Consider the following 4,886-nt stretch of genomic DNA (forward strand, 5'->3'; position numbering starts at 1 on the left):
CTATGCTAGCATTAATAACCTGTGCCCAAGTTTCAGCTGAGGTACACTGGGCCTGCTTGCCTGACCCTCCTATTGCCCACCTAGTGTCGTGGGAGGAGCAATCCATGAGTGTATACTAATGCCACAGGGCTCTTTCCGGGAGAGTGTGCTGGATTTCTGGAGCCATATTCTAGGCCTTTAGAATGGACTGGGTTGTCTGCTAGCCGGCCTAGTTGCCTATCTATGGACAGCATACATGGATGTGTTAGTGTGGTAAAATGTACACATATAGTAAGGTATTCAGGGATAGATTATGGCTCTGAGTTCCTCTTGGAGGAAAAGGTGTACGGATGAAAAAGATTGATCTTATGCATAAGACTTACAGAATTGCCTTGGCAAGAGATAGTGTGCATCCCACATGGATTCCACTATGCCAGGAGGTTCCTGCAGCCACGGACGATCAACCCCCATGGAGGGCCTATGAATTTGACTTCTTGTCTACTATTCCAGTGGTGGGAGGTCCCCACTATGCATTTCAGGACTGGTCTCAGAGGAGTGACGTGATCAATGGTGTCTTGCCGGCCACCATCTTGGTCAGCCCACGTGCACAAGCTCATCCTGACATCTGGAGACTGGCTGCTGCCTTAAGGCCCACTTGGACTATTTCCTCTCACCTTCCTGTACCGCTGTTTCAGAGACCTATCCCGCTTCATGAATTTGTGTTATGTATCTATACATGCTGGTGGTTGGGCAGGGAATGGTTGTTAAGGATGGGGAGACATTTCATGCCTCTGGCAGGAATAATTGTATTCTTACTAATTACATAAATAATCCTGGACATTTTGGAGCATGTACAGTGTTTGTTACAATGCAACCCCTTATCTTATATGGCCTGTTAAGTTGATGGAACCATGGTATAATGATTTTGGGCTTCACTTTGCTATTGAGGTTCAAAAGGCTCCTAGCTTCTCCCACAGATTTTGGGGAATATTGGTTGCCAGCATTATTGCTATCATAACTATTATTGCCAGTGCTACTGCTTCTGCCATGGCCCTTACCCAAACCATACATACAGTACAACATGTTAATACTTTGGCTCAAAATATTTCTAGTGCCCTTGGGACCCAGGTGCAAGAAAAAGATTGTGGAATGTCTAAATGCTTTGGAAACAGCCATGATGTATGTTAATAATCAGGTAAAACTGCTTAAAGACTCAGTTAAAAATGACATGTCATACTAATTATCAGTACATTTGTGTTATCCCTCTTAAATATGAGAGGAATGTGACTTGGACCAATATCCAGTGACATAATTAAGAAATCTGGTCCCATGGTAATTTAAACTTTGATATTATGCAGCTTCGGGGGCAGATATTTGATATTGGCCACTCCACCCTAAAGGTAGCAGACCCTGAAGACTTCCTTGCATCAGGGATTCAACCCAGGAAATGTGTTACAGTACTCCTTTTGTTATTTCTTGCACATTTTGCTGTTTGTTATTTTGATATTCCTTTCTCTGCCATTCTTCCTGAGATACACGATCCACTCCTTTTCCCAGGTGCAGGCTGATATATACTTGCTCAATTTAAAAAATAAAAAAGGGGGAGACTTTGCAGACCCTAGGTGCCAGGAGCTGACAATGTGTGAGCAAAGGCTCCAGCCACTGACTTCAACCCTCTGGGCTGCAAGTACTTGCCCTTTTACTTGGTGTTTTTTTTCTCAGCTTCTGGGCCTAGGGACTTATCTGAGGGAATATGGTAGACAAAGATTGCTGGAAATAAAATGAGGAAGGATCTGTACTGTCTGTACTTGTTGGCGTGGTGGGTCCTGGAACAATGATGCAAGCATTGGACAAATATAGAAAGTGTATATAGCTGAGGCTTTTGCTAGAATAAACAGAGTTGTGCCTTCAGCCTTCTCTCCATATTCTTCATCAATCCCATTGCCCCTTGGGAGCCCCTGTTCGTGCTGCAGATGGACTGCGGCACATATTTTTAAAAATAACACTGAATACTGGGAAGAGAGGAGATTTTTAGGGAAAGTTCTGGGAACATCGTAAAGCTACATTGAGTAGATACTTGAAATTAAGCTGCTATTGACATGATTAAAATTTAAATGAGAGAAAAATAAAAAATAATAAGGATGAAAGGTGACATTGGGCACAATGCACAGCATTCATAAACTGACATGTTGAATTTGAAACCCTTTGTACAATTACTTAAAGATAATAATTTTTAAAAATACATCATCTGGGCACCAGTGGCTCATGCTTGTAATCCTAGATATTCAGGAGGCTAATAACTGAGGATCTGGATTCCAAGCCAGCTGGGGCAGGAAAGTTCATGAAACTCTTATCTCCAATTAACCACCAAAAAGCCAGGAGGAAAGCTGTGGCTCAAGTCATATAGCACTAGCCTTGAGCACAAAAGCTTAGGGACAGTACCCAAGCCCAGAGTTTAAGCCCCAGGACCAGCAAAAGAAGAAAAACTTTCTATATCAGAACTTACAGGCATAACATGAGTGCCCAGCCCAGGGTTCTTTGATAAATTATTTTGAGAGTATAATGGAACTTAGACACTGTCCAGTAAGTCCTGACTGGCCCCAGCTGACCTAGACAAGATGAGGAATGTGTGCACTCAGAGCCTAATATGCATGAAATAGGTGAACAACACTACTGCTGCACCAGTACAGAGAGACCCCAGAACCCAGGTCTCCCTTCTCACTATACTTGGTGTCCGATCCAGGCATTCTCTGTTGTGACAGCAATCTAGGGCCAGGTTTTAGAGCTCTGCCCCAGTGTGAAAAGAAAAGCTTTGTGTGCTTCCCTGAGCTCTCTGATGGCCTTCCAATTTAAAGGAACCAAATCTTTCCTTTTCATCTCACCAAGTCAAATTGCTGGCAGCAATTGCAACATGTCTGTTGTTATAACCCAAGAGGTACAATTGTAGACCAATACTGGGAGGAAACCCTGAGACAAGGGCAGGACCTAGCCCAGGATCACTGCTCTAGGCTGCCAAATTTTTTTTTTCTGTATCACCAGGCTTGGCTGTAGCATTTGGTACGATGAGATGCTGGTATTTAAGTGATAATGGCTTCTGAAGTGTTTAAAAATAGAGTTTTGGGGGGCATGAGGTTTTTTTGAGAAAAATTCCATTGATCTTCATGGAAAAAGGAACTCAACTTTCACTAATAAGGACATGAAGGTTAAGAATTCTCTTGTATGGGGCTGGGAAGGTGGCTCAGTGGTAGAGCGCTTGCCTTGCATGCATGAGGCCCTGAGTTCGATTCCTCAGCACCACATAAGCAAAAAAAGAAGAAAAAGAAGAAAGCCGGAAGTGGCGCTGTGGCTCAAGTGGTAAAGCACTAGCCTTGAGCTGAAGAGTTGAGGGACAGCGCCCAGGCCCAGAGTTCAGGCCCCACGACAGAACCCCCCCCAAAAAAAAAAACAACAAGAATTCTCTTGTCTGCTTAAACGAATAGAACAGTTGGAGAAGCAATGAAAAGCCAGATAAAGTATATAATGTAATCTATCACAGAAAATAAGTTGATCATTTCTTCCTAAATCCTCCTTACAGAAAGACAATCCCAGGCACCGGTGGCTCATGCTTGTAATTCTAACTACTCAGGAGTCTGAGATCCGAGGATCATGATTCAAAGCCAGTCCAGGCAGAAAAGTTTCCAACTGCTCCAAAAACAGGAAGTGGTGTTGTGGCTCAAGGTGGTAGGGCACTAGCCTTGAGCAAAAGAGCTCAAGGACAGCACCGAGTCCCTAAGTTCAAACCCCACAACTGACAAAAAAGACAATCTTCTCAAAGTAGGGACTGTGACATAGCAAATAAAATGAACTGGCTTGTACAGGTCATCTGCCTGAAAAGCTACACCATGACAGTAAAACATATTTATCTTCAGTGATGCTAATTCTTCACCTACAGGAAGTCCATCATCAAAATACAGAGTTTTTTTTTTCCCTGAGGTTGCCAAATACCCTGAAAACAATGGCTCTGGCCTTGTTCAGTAGGAATTTGAGGTTCAATGTAGCTGTAATATTCTGGAGAAAGAGAAGTGTAAGTGAATTTGTGGCTTATTTGGTAGGATAGAAAATTACTTTAGAGTTGTGATAGCTTGCCTTCTTTGTACAAATAGTCTGCAGAGAGAATAGCAGTATGTCTCACTTGGCTGCTGTGCAGACTTAACTCTAATAATTACTTAAAAGTAAATTTGAAGCCAGGCATCAGTGGCTCATGCCTATCATCCTAGCTACTCAGGAGGCTGAGATCTGAGGATCTCAGTTCAAAGCCAGCCTTGGCAGGAAAGTCTGTGAGACTCTTTTTTTTGGGGGGGGGGGCTGGTCCGGTCGTGGGGCTTGAACTCTGGGTCTGGGCGCTGTCCCTCAGCTCTTCAGCTTAAGGCTAGCACTCTACCACTTGAGCCACAACACCACTTCTGGCTTTTTTCTTTTTGCTTATGTGGTGCTGAGGAATAGAACCCAGGGCCTCATGCATGCAAGGCAAGCTCTCTACCACTGAGCCACCTTCCCAGCCCCTGTGAAACTCATCAATAAACTACTCAGCAAACCAGAAGTGCTGCTGTGGCTCAAGTGGTAAAGTGTTTGCCTTGAGCTGAAGAGCTGAGGGATAGCACTCAGGCCCAGAGTTCAAGCCCTACAACTGTCCAAAAAATAAAGGTAAATTTAAGGAATATGTAATAGTTGGTCTAAACTGGCTTTATACAATAAATAAAAAAGTGATAGTCAGAACTAACATTTAAAAGTGGAGTTGCAGGAAGTGGCACTGTGGCTCAAGTGATAGACCCCTCGCCTTGAGCTGAAGAGCACAGGGGCAGCACCCAGGCCAAGTTCAAGCTCCAAAATGGACCAAAAAAAAGGATATAAGACTGGAGTTGTAGGGC

General features: G+C 43.6%; 1 pseudogene; it reads left to right on the forward strand.

Moving 5' to 3' along the window:
* The first annotated feature begins 329 nt into the window (after positions 1 to 329).
* Positions 330 to 4,188, forward strand: LOC138839736 (KATNB1-like protein 1 pseudogene; annotated as a pseudogene).
* The last annotated feature ends 698 nt before the right edge of the window (positions 4,189 to 4,886 follow it).

This window comes from Dipodomys merriami, unplaced genomic scaffold (genome assembly GCF_024711535.1).
Source record: "Dipodomys merriami isolate MVZ:Mamm:240054 unplaced genomic scaffold, mDipMer1.0.p SCAF_3, whole genome shotgun sequence".
In the NCBI taxonomy this organism is placed as follows: domain Eukaryota; kingdom Metazoa; phylum Chordata; class Mammalia; order Rodentia; family Heteromyidae; genus Dipodomys; species Dipodomys merriami.